Below are 13,233 nucleotides of genomic sequence, written 5' to 3'. Positions count from 1 at the left end.
ATATATATATATATTCTGTGGGATGTGCTTAGATTTTCACACGACTGAAGTATTTTCTCTGGCACCACTGTCATAATAGACAAATCTTACTCTACTGTCATGTACGGCATCAAAGAATATAAAGAGTTTAAAGAGCATTAGAAATTTACAATACTGGTTGAGTTGCTTCAGACTTTTAGTCTCTGCTTCTCTTATCACACTTTCAATATGTTTTCTTGAAGGATGAAGCTTCAAGGGACAAGCTTTCCACAGTCCCCACAGGTTTATACGTCAAGGCCAAAGTGAGCTGGCTTTTTTTTTCTTTTTTTTTGTTATCCACCCACAAGCAGAGCCCCATGACCAGCAGCTGGTTCTGACTTAAACTGGGTGGGAGGAAATAGCTCATACACATGTGGCAACAGGGTGTGACCTGGAACCTGAGCTGATAGAGTCAGCGTCATTGAAGAGGAGTCCGTCCGTCTGTCCGTCCATCGAAATGACTGTTCTCCTCTGTCACATGCTCTGCCTCCACCCAATGGATCCTGAGGGTTTTCTTATGCCAAACTCTTTGATGCAGTGCCACCTGTGTACTCTACCCATTGTGTTCATTCACACTGCATTTCTGAATGTAAGACGGAAAAATATCAACAGTTAGGTCACACATTAAAAAGTAGGAAGAAGTCAGCAATAACTTGTATTTACGAGTCAGGCACTTTGTGAGTAGGCATGACAAAACCTTAGAATGATCTAAAATTTGTGTGCAAAACAGATAATATTAGGAAGGTTTTTGTCATCTATTGATATGATCGCTTGCAGCATGTTCAACTGTGTCAGATTTTGACAGCTACATGATACCAAAGATGATTTTGGGAAACTTGCGACATGCTGCCAGTCAGAAAGCTCCAGCCATCCTGTCAAACAGTAGCGCTCTAAATAAAAAGTTGTCTGTATGCTCATTATTGCTAAAAACACAAAGTATCTTTTTTTTATATATACGGCTAAAAGCATGTAAACATGCAAAAGCTGTTAAGATGATTTTAGCTAGCAGGTAAATTTAAATGCACGCAGTGATATTTAAGAAAATCCTGTGCTTCTAACTTTGTGACAAATTGTTGAAGATCGTTTACTGTTTCAAAATAACAATGGCCTCCAAGCATAAAGAAAACATTTCCCCAGTTTTGTGTTGAAGAACTTGACTGGCCTGCATAAGCAGTGACATCAACCCCAGGACTTATCACCAGACAAAGGAGTTGGACGTCACACATTCTCTTGTGGCTAAATTTAATCAAATCCCTGCAGACAGGTTCCACAATCTGTGAATATCCTGAAAACCAACTGATATAGTTACAGCAACAGAAGTCTCTTTTTTTCCTCACTTTTTAACCCTGAACAAGCTAATTCAGGGGATAATCGTTTGACCCATTTGTAAGGGAGCAGACTTTTAGATTGTTAAACACATTTATAATGCAAGGTGTCATTTCAGGTAAGATGTATTAATGTTATATTTTAAGTACTAAAGTATGGCTGCAACCAAGCGGCAACCAACTGTGACATCACCGGTTGGTTTGTGAACCACACAGCGGCGCTATGCCTACACAGTAGGTCCTCTCCGTCAGCCTGCCTGCCTGACACTTTGTACTTTGCCGCCCACAAATTCGAATATTTCGTATTTATTCCTTGTTTTGTCCTGCTGCATGTGTTTGCACTTGGGTCCGTTTATTATAACCACCTCATAACAAAATGTAGCTTTATAATCTGTCGATACGGACAACATTTAATCATATAAGCCGCATGACTGGCAAAGGCTGACCGCATCAATAATGGGTACTTCCCTATGTGTTCCTTAAAGTATGTGCTTAAAAACAGTTTGAAACATATCTAACATGTTGTTCCTATAGTTTGTTATTTTCAGAAAATCTGTTGGGCTCGATGGTAAAGTTGTTTCATCTCTGATTTTCTTTGGTGCGAAAGTTCACAACATGATGTAACACAAATCAGCCTTAGTGACATGCTGCCACCTATGCAACACCCTGTGGGAACGGGCTGCATTCCCCAATTTGGTCTGAATGTAGCCTTAGGGCTTCAGAAACAAAGAGGTTCATCAGCAAAAGTTTTGAGGTAATTTCCGAGTAATTCTTAGTTGAACACAACAGAAGAACTATATTTACTGCCTTAATTAAGTCACTGAAAATTACTCTAAGTAGGAGCCTATTTAGTGACATGTTCTCAGTGAAAATATAAATGGATCTTTTGGCATCTGGCTGTATTTTTCACTCATATTTCATCCGATTTCGGCATGACATTAGATTGAATGTCTTAATTGAGGTATGTGTTCATCTTTTCAAGCTCGAGTCCTTGACTTACACAAACACCCCCATATCCTTTCTTTCTCTCCCTCGCTCTCATGGACATGCACATGAATACAAAATGGCAGAGCTCCTCAGACATCACACCCGCACAGGTACTAGCTGAGATGACTGTCATTACAGTGCATCTTCTAAGTATTCCAACTCAATCAGAGGCGATACAAAAGGCCTTATCAGAGCTGACGAGCTGCCCTCTCGAGTCCCCTTCTTCCTTCTGCTGATTGCGGCTATCAGTGGATGTGTGGGTGAGATGCCGCCTAATAACTCTCCTCTCTCAAATGAGCCCATTTTTCATGTTTATGTTCGGAGAGGTGATGTCCCTGGTACGTGTCATGGCGAAACACCACATGGTGCGCAAAAGCCGAGAGGCTGAATGTGAAATGCAGTGTACTTTTATGATTGGATGTCATAGAGCCAGGGCTGAGAAACTGGTTCGTGATTTTATCTTCGGTTCAACAATTGAAATTACTATTATTACGCATGCTATTCAGACCTGTGTGTTTATTTATTTGGTGGTAAAATTCTGTAAGTTAAAGGGAAATACGATTACCTTTGAAATCTATCACTAATGCGTCACAAAGCAGCAAACTCAACCTTGGATATCAGAATACTTTGGTGCTCTTACTCACTGGCTCAGCATAAGAGTACTTGAAATGATCATAATAATTTAAAAAAAAAAAAAAAAAAAAAAAAAAGTGCTTCTGTAGTTCCTAAAAATCTATTCGGACATCAACAAGTTTTTTATTGCTCAGATCCTGATAGGAATTCTCTAACTGTGGGTGTTAGCTGAAAAGGAGTCCAATCCCTCTTACTTATGTAGTGAATCATGCAGCATGGAAGCTGCTGTCCACAATCCATGCCTTCTATGTAGAGATGGTGCAAGCTTCACAATTCTGTTTTCTTACTGCAAGTCAACAAAACACTAACCCTACTACATATATCCTGGCCATATAGCAAACATGCTTCCTCAACAGAGGTCGCATGCCAACTGAAGAAGTGTTTAGAAGTGTTAGTGGCACCTCATTCTTTTGAATGAAAACTGTTCAATTACCATATGCATTGGCTGTATTGTCATAGTCTCCAGGTCTGAAAAGTGAAGCAAATGCAAAAGTGCCTTAAAGTGCAAAACCATTAAGGGCTACTAGGGGCTGGCTCCAAAAAATAAACTCTGGCTGCAATAGACAACCATTTAGAGTGCATCAACTTCACCCATGAAATAAAAAGTAAATACATTTTTCCCACAAACTCTATTAGTGTCATTAATTAAATTTGCTCCCTCGGATCAGTGTTCTGGTGATTAATAGAGCGTTATGTTTGGGGGCGTGTCTGGTTTGGTTGATATGCTTAAGGTGCAGCAGGTTTCTGGAATAGGTGGATTGGCATAATTCTTTGGGTTCTCAGTCAGACCCACCACTCACTCCTCCCCATGTAGCTCATCTAAATATGGTCACTCCTAGCTCCAAAAAAACAAGATGGCTGCAGCCAAAATTCCAGATTGGAGGCTTCAAAACAGCACCGCACAAACCAGCGGGTGACATCGAGTTGGGTTGCCACATGTTCATATACTCACATATTTTGCCAAGCTTTCTCCATACCTACATGTTGTGCATTTAATCCACCCACAAGCACATGTGACTGACTTCCCCAAGCTTCTTTTCCAGTGATTGTGAATTTAAAAAAATCATTTTTGGGCCTGAGTGCATCAAGTGATGAATGAGAAAGTTATAGAAACATGGTAGTGCCATGATGCAAAAATCACACCATTGTCACTTGTTTACTTGTATAATTCTTATATACAGAAAACAAAAATAAACAAACAGAACCTCTGAAAAAAGTGGTCCATTAGCCATCAATGGCAAAAAGAGAAAGAACAATAGTATTTGGTGGAGACAGAAATTCAAAAATGAGCTTTGCACTGAATACAGACTTGTTAGAGGGAGCAAAAGGGAACGCTGATGCTTCGACTTTGAAAAAAGCCACTCCTCCCTCCAAGCAATATCACTCACATTCTATTTTGCAAGCAATCCTCTCCCATTATATTTGGTCGCTAAACACACACACACACACACACACACACACACACACACACACACACACACACACACACACACACACACACACACACACACACACACACACACACACACACACACACACACACACACACACACACACACACACACGCAGACAGAGGGATAGTGGTGGGTTTTGCCTTGGGCTTCAAATGTCCGACGAACCTCTATTGGACCCAGTCAATGCATTTGTCTTCTCCTTTTCCACTATCTGGTTTGACTGAAGTCACTGTTGACACCTCCCACCTTATTTGAATCAATCATTTCAATTCCTCCACTTACCAAAATATAACGATGTCCACAACAGATAATGTGAATGCACTAATTAATGTAATAATTTAATTAACAAAAGACAGATGAAATATTGTCTTAAACCTGCATGGAAAAAACACAGGAGAATTTCTCTTTTGTCTGTCTACATAAAATCTTTATCTTATCAATCAGTTGGCTGATTGCTTCAGCATTACTTACAATGCAGACTGCATATATGTAACCCTGCACAGTTGTAAAGTATTAAACAACAGCTCTACATACACCTATATATAACGTATTGTACATTCTATACACTATTTATAACCCATTTTACCTATATTTGCCCATATGCAGACATAACGCAGTAGTCATCGTGTAGACTTGACTTACAAATCAGTTATTTGTCTTTCTTTATTTTCCTATAACTAGAAATATTTGCTTGTCACGAGAATCAGTGGACAGAAATTTACTTGAGAATTTTTCATTTTCTGAGAAAAGTTTTCTGCTTATTCGGCTTTTCTATTTGTGTGATCTATTTGATTTTGTTCCTTCCCTCCATCTGTAAAACATGTACAGTATGTTTTATGACCTCCACCACTTGGTTTTCTGTTCTACATTGTCTCTGAGGCCATGTCTTCCACTCTTTAGTGGCTAACTCATCTAAAATAGATGCACTTAACATGTGCTGTACATTTTCCTATGTTGTCAGATAATTCCACTAAATGTCTATTTCCACGTTTCAGTAACCATGGTGACTAAAAGCATATTACTTTTTGTTTTTGTCAGAGCATTTACATGCCCATTTATCCTAGTACAAAGAGTATATTTTGAAGATTTCTAAAGGCTGGAAACCACAGACAGAGTAGGTTGGATGACACGCTGCTCCAGTCAAACACAGTACACAACCTTTAGTAGTAGTTTACTGAAGTACACGTTGCGTTCTTGCGAACAGTTCATTTTTCAAGATTAGTGCTGGATTAGTGCTGGATAAATCTTTACCAAGAAAAATAGATGTTTAAATAATTTCATCATCATTGTAATGATCAGTTGAAGTGGACCAGCGGAACATAAATTTAATCATCGGCATGGTCTTCCCATTGATGTACTGATGTAGGAACTTCAGGAGTAGCCACTGTCTGACAGTTCTGTTTTGGTTTTCTCTATATTTTACCACTAATTAATAACACAGGACATGACAAGAAGAAGCTCCCAAGATTTCAAATATCCAAGTGAGATGCTGATCCTGAATACCTGGCATTTATTTGCATATTTTGTATAGTGACAAGTATGTAGCATAAATCAATTTCACACATTGCAGCATTTATATCCTAAGCCAATTTGCAATGCCTAAATGTGCCATAAAAATAATTAAAACTCTACAAGTCACAAGATACATTACAAATCACAAATTCTACAATAAATGTACATTCAAAACACGAAACCGAAAACTCAAAAAGAAAACCCAGACCAAAACCCTGCTCAAAACAAGAGTACCAGGTTATTCATGAAAACACAACTAATCCCACTTCAGAAGTTGTTTCAGTTTGAGTTTAAAATGATGCAAATTTGGATCCAATTTGAGTTCTGTAGGTAAGTAAAGGAATTGCACATGTGGATCCCCCGAACATAAAAAAAAGTCTGAACTGGTGCTTGTTCCCTTTTTTTGACCTCCAAAAACAGGTGGCACTCGCCCGTCACTTCAACAGTGCTGGCACGAACAATCACATATTAAAGGATGCCACGACCCGGCTCAGAGGAAGGACAAAATGTGGAGACCATACATGATCATTTAAAGTCAAATTTATTTATTTAAGAAAACCTAAGTAAATGTGAATTCAGTTCATCAGTAATGTGTGTAGTATGAGGATGTGCAGATGTAAGAAATAAAATGAAACCAAGTCAAACCAAATAATATATATACAATAAATTCCAATAGAGTTAGCCAATAGCAGAGTCAACAATTAAGAAAACATCGATGTTCAGCATGTTTCAAAAAGTTGTTGATCTTTAAATGAATTGCCAAATACTCTACTTCAAGAGGAGCTCTGGAGGTAACAGTTTAACGAGAAGAATTCAAGAATTCAAATACTGGATGGAACAACTAAAGTCAGTGAGGATGACAAATTCAAGAATGCAATTCCTGTTTTGGTTCAAGGTCTTGCCAGCTCCAGCAAATGAACAAATCTTCAACTTTGTTTAATCCCCTCCATTGTCTGCCACTGTCTTAGCCTTGGTTGCAGTAGCAACAGGCCAGCCAAGGTAGCCCACATCCTTTTCCTTGACCACACCCTTCTTTTCTTCATCATGAAAAATGAATCCCCTGCCAAGAGAGTATTTCTGTCCTGGGGTGGTCCTGCCTCATCCAAGTTGGACATGCCCAGAAATCTCCATAGGGAGGCGTTCAAGAGTCAACCTGATCAGATGCATGAACCTTGACTGGTCTCTTTTAGTGTAGGAGCAAGTGGGTCTTCTTCCGGACTTTGAGATATTTCTGCTCCTTATCATGTCCCAAAGTTTTAAGCAGAGGCACTTTGTGAAGGTTAATTTTGTCTACTTGTATCTGTGATCACATTCTTCGTGTCATTCCTCAAAACTCATGGTCATACAGTCAATGGTAATTGAAAAGTAGATTTACTGGTACATCTGTAGTTTTCAACATGACAGTCCGGTACATTTTTCGCATTGCTCTTAATGTGACTCCAATCCATCTGTTGATTTCATGTTCCATCTTACCCTGAAGAATGCCCGAAAGACTCAATGCCCTTCACTTGGCACACTATTAGAAACCACTGAAATGAGATACTGATGACACTCTGAAAGAGGACTGATGATGATCTGAATGCAACTTCCATGATATCAGGTTTGAGATGTAAGAAGGTGGATTCCAGCTGCTACTAAGTGGACTTTCCTATTGGTTTGTGAACTGCCGTTTTGAAGCCATAAGTTATTTTGGCCATCACCATCTTGGTTTTTTTTGGTGCCAGATGTGACCATATTTGAACTTAATATGACTGCGAATTAATGATGGAAAAATTTCAGCAGGACCATCAGAACAGTTATCAGAAGGAGTGAGTTTTGCAAATAACATCATCTTGACTTGTGGAAAAAACTGATTGGCTTTTGTTTTCAAAGGGAGATGTTCACACTCTTTCAATGGGAGCCTATAGACCTTTGTCACACCCTATATTCTGACTTGTCACAGTAGCAAAAGCTCACAGTATGTTAATGTTAGCTCAATTCCATTAAGTGTTTCAGTAAACCCCAAAAGTGAACCAGAATACACAAAATCAGAAAAGCTCGTGTTTTCCCTCCAATTACAAGTCAAAATGTCTGCCGTGAAAAAAACATCAGAGCCAAAGCTTTTTGGAGACAGGCCCCAGCGGCCATCGGTGGTATTGCACTTCAAGACATTTTCTTACTGGCTTTGCATTTCACACATCGATTATTAAAATCCATTTCATATAATATGTACATGGCTGCTACACTGAAAATCAAAACAGCATCACCCTCAGTAAAAATAAACTCCTTTTCCCTTCTCAAATTTGACTATTTAAAAAAAACTCCTCGAACAACTGAGATGTGTACATTGTCAAGTGCCTTCACTGGATTTGCACAACAAAGAACTCTCTTAAGATGCCATGAAGCATATTACTATTCATTTCACCTATTTGCATGGAAAGAAAGACCTAACAACAAAGACCAACGGTAGATCATTGCAACACTACAAAAACAGACGACTAGTTCAAGGCAGACAGCACAGAAGAAAACACTCTGGAGTTAATAATTATTACCGTTTAGAGTGAAAAACTCTTTGCAGTCAGAAGAAAAATAATGAAGGAGGCGAAGAAAGCAATTAATCTTAGTGGATACACGTTATGTTGACAGTATGAGTATAAGTATAAGATAGTGACCCCCTGGTTTGGTTATAAGTCACATAAAAAAACACCACTCATTTTTTCAATTATTTTTCTCTTGTTGTTAAGTTCTGGACTTCCTGATGAAGTCATTAATCTAACAGTGGGCCATTGCCGTATTTTCACTGTATTACAGTACTGCTCAAGTGGACTGACATGGACTGGCAACCTGTTCGGTCCTGTCCAGTGCTGGCTGTAATAAGCTTCTGCCCCCTCAGACCAGAACCCTAATGGGTGCCATGAAAAGGATCGTAAGAATCGGACATCTCCTTGTATCTGCTATTGTTCATTATAATTACATTTCAGCATTTCACCATTTTCACAAATGAGGTTTAATGAATTTGTCATGAAGAGAACTATTCAGCCTGTAAAAATAACTGAACATCTTGAATTAAACATTTGTTGGTCTGAAGGGAGCTTACTCAAGAGTGGGAAATCACAGTTTTAAAAATGGTTGTTTTCAATTAGGGGATGGGCTGTTTATTAGTCAGGGAAAATCTGATGAGAGATGGTATCAACTTGGACTATGGGACAAGTTCGATTTTTTTTTGACCATTCTTTTTTTTATATGTTTATCAGAAGCCCACAAACTATATGAATATTTAATTTTTAATTTATGGAAATATCCCTTTCACTTGGATTCATGTATCAGTATCCCCACAGAGGCCACTGTTGACCAAATAACTTTCTTTACATCTTTCTTACAGGAAATGAGGATTTTAAGTTGAATTCATTTCTTGCTTTCTTACCTTGTAAAACCATCATCATTGGAGATGGTAAAGAAAATACACGTCTAATTTTAAACCTAAGATTCATCCATAGTAATTGATTTACTTTGCTTTCAGACATAATCACTCTGCTTTTGGACTGTTTCCTTGTGTGTCCTCATGATGCCCTCAGACAGACAAAAGCTGGTATGAGTCTTCTCGGCAAACAGGAGAGATGCCGTTAAAAGGATTAGACCGGATATTTTTACTGTGCAGTTGTATGTGGTGAAGTGATATGTTTATTTTCTTTTGCTGGTGGATTTTTGCCATTTAAAGCTGGATGCAGATGAGTGTTGCAGTCATATGTATATGTATCCACAGATGGATCTTTGTGCTGCTTAGCTGATTTGGACTTGGTGGAAGATTTGAATTGCTAAAATGCCTTTGTTGTCACTTGAGCAAAAGCCTCATGGCACACAGTGACAAATCCAGTCAAATTTAGATCTGATGTGCTTATACTATGTTTATGATATGTGTAATTATACTGTATGTAATGTAATATGTTTCAAGACTGTCAGCATGGGTCAATTCTTCACAAATTCAACAAGCAGCCTCTTGTGATCAACTGAATAATGACTGTGGTCTGTCTGAACCATCAGGGAGGATGCTGACCAACATTGTCATCCTGCCCACAGTGGCATGAGATCAGAAAATACTGGTTTGAAAGAAAACCAATCGAGTGCACTTTTCGGGGCAGGCGCTACAGTCGTTTGCTGTGGCTGCACAACGTCAGGGCATGATGGGAAATGCCTGGTCGCCACCGGCCCATTCTCATCCATAGGCCATCAAATACTAACATTTTGTCAAAGCTGTTGACGTAAGAGAGATGCAGACGAGGTGATCACCTGAGTCAAAGGAGGAGGTCATGTGACTGAGCAGAAGAAGAAATGAAAGTCTGCATAGGGTGGAGGTTAGATTGAACAGAACTTTGAACTGCAGGAGACTGGTGTTCGAGTTCATGAGCCAGCAATGTGGATTTCTTTTAGGTAACGTACACAAGTTGTTTATGTAATGTAACATTTACCCAACATAATATACGTAAAGTAACTTAAGTGACATACGTAAGTAAAATTATTTATTTGAACCCACACCATGATCGTTCCTAAACCCTGACCAAGTAAAATCTACTCTGAACCACTTGAACACCAAGTCCAAATGTTCTATCAGCCTCGAGTTCACGAGTGTGTTTGCTGACGTTTACGTAAACGGAAGTTAATTTTTTTTGTAGATGACAAGCTAGTGAAGGGTAATTTTAGTCAAGCAGAGTTTGTCTTCATAACTTAGATAATAGCTTACGTCTGAGGAAAATGTTGATCTTCCCAACCGCCTCATCTTTTCCGTCGGTGCCTTTGCATTTCCTGATTATGTTATCCTCCTGTTAGCTTGCTAAATTGTTAGCCTGTGTGGTTTCTAGATCCCGTCCACTTAACCACTTGAACACCAAGTATACCATGCACATGACTTTCCATGTTGTAACCACAAGCTCACAAATTGCTCACGAGTTGAATGTTTCTGTTTTATCTTTTACTCCTTATGTGATTTCTGTTTTCTTGTTCGGCCTTGCCCCTCTTGTGTCCTTTGCCTCAACTGTACTGTTATACTTAATCAACCTGAGAACAGGTTTACACATTATTTTCTTTTTGTAACTCTTGCATTGGTTCCAGGCAGTTCTTGCCACCTTGTTAAAACAAAATGCAATTTACAAAAAAATAATTCACACAGTTGTAAAAAATTATAATTTTCTCTATTGTCAGGCAGATGTTACTGACATGGCACACACGGATTGCTTAACACATAAACCAGAACATTATAATCTCAACAGAAGACACTTAACAAAAGATTTTGCAGATAAGGAAAAATGTTATACGGCACATTTTGTGGGTATTTTAATTCAGGATTTATATTATTCACACATATGGCAAACCCTGCAGCTACTGAGCCTACTAGTTTAGTTTGCATTGCAGTCCCTGAGACTAACTGGGGAAAACAATCCTTACTTTGATACAATTTAGGCTCATATGAGCCTTCACTGTCCTTCTGTGTCTTTCAAACTAATTTATTTTTGACAAAATATTAACTCAAGGTTTACTTGCATGAGCTTCGTCACTTTGTTCAGTTGTCATACAGTCAAACTGTAGATGTTCAAGATTTCCATTTCTCTTAGTGCAAGTAGTTTTAAGATACCCCATCTATGTTGGCTTTAAAGCCTTTGAAAGTTCATAAATAAAACTTCACCCATAATTACATGGTCTTGATCAGTGGATGGAGTTTTCTCACCAGTCACAAAACTTACCTCTGAGCCCTTTTGACATTTCACTTCTTGTCTGCTCAAAACTATGTGACATGGATTATAAAGGTCTGGAACAAGCTAGTAAGTAGACCTTTACTTGATTGACCAGGAAGGCTCATCATTGAACTTGGAAACATTTAAAATGTGATTACAAAAATGTTGAGGCACCTTGACAGTAATTCAAACTCAGACCTCTACATTAACGACATGAGTAAGGAAATTGTAAAGTCGAATGAACCATGGCTTGATGAGTGTTAGGCATATATTAAGCATTTGATTAGAGACTAATGAAAGCCTTTCAACCCACATCTCATCTTCTTATATAAGGAAATCAACACCAACATCCACTTGAAATCACGGGGCGTGAAAACGGATCAAAAAGTATATATTCCGTTCTTAGAGATTTTAAGAAAGAATCTGAGTTTTAATTATGTTTAACTGACAAGGACCTACACAGATCATGCAATATACGATGCTAGCAGCTGATTTTTTTTTACATTTTTGAATTTACTATTGACAGAGCTAGGCTAGCTGATTCTTATCTTTATGTTACATTAATTACATCCTGTTTGCTTCATGTTTAATGGACAGATTAAGACAGCGATATCTATCTTGTCTAATTCCAGAAAGTCAGAGAAGGTGACAAAACAAACTTTGACCTGAAGTTTCATTCCCCTGTATAATGATTATATGGAGTGAATATAATTCATTTTAGCTTTCAACCCACTACTACTACAACCCGCCACCACCACCGTTCTTAGGGCGTAATGATCAGTGCAGCCCTTTGGCGACATTAGCAGGCCTTTAGACTTTTAGCCTTGTTGTGTGTATTGAAGGATTTGGAGGGTTAAGCTTTTCAGTGCTCTTCAGCGTTTTTTTTGACACAGAGGCACATTAACCAGCAGCGCCAATTTCCAACTAAGCTATCAGATGATTGCTATCAAGAGTCCTAAACTGCTCGCATTTTGTCCTCTACCCTCTATTAAGTCTCAATTCATTCTCAGCCTGTGAGTAATTTATCGGATGGCAGAGGAGACAGGGTCAGAGCTCACTCAGCACAAATGGACTCTTCACTTCGGTGTTGACGTCTGCCTGAATGACACATGCGTACATAATACATTGGAAATATGTCACTGTGTAAAGAAGACTGAGACCTGCTCTTCTGTTCTGCCTTTCTTTGCCTCTGTTTTTTTTCCTGGTTTCCTCCTGTCGTCAGCGCTCCTATATCCCAGGTTGTAACGTTATTTTGAAGATAAGGCTGACCTAAGATGAAAAGACTAATGTAGGTCTTTTATTAGTCCTTACATGTTAATTTGGGAAACTGTAGGTTTAGCCTATTAACTGGAAGTAGAGGAAAAGGGTTAGCCTTGCTCTAACTTGTAATTTTTACATTTAAATGTTAGTACAGATAACAAATGAGATATAATAATATCACATAATAATTCATGAGCTATAGAAGTGATAGGCAGATTTGTATAGGCTAGCTGCTTCCCACTCAGTTTCTCACTGTTTTTGTTTTGTTTTGTTCTTTTAATAAGCTAAGCTACCTTTATATAAGCTACATTTACATTTAGTATCAATCCGCTCTTGGCA

This window comes from Brachyistius frenatus, unplaced genomic scaffold, assembly GCF_029030835.1.
Source record: "Brachyistius frenatus isolate BFR_SWC_R1_liver_20210118 unplaced genomic scaffold, ASM2903083v1 Contig_3, whole genome shotgun sequence".
Classification (NCBI taxonomy): domain Eukaryota; kingdom Metazoa; phylum Chordata; class Actinopteri; family Embiotocidae; genus Brachyistius; species Brachyistius frenatus.
Note: the sequence above shows the minus strand (reverse complement) of the source record.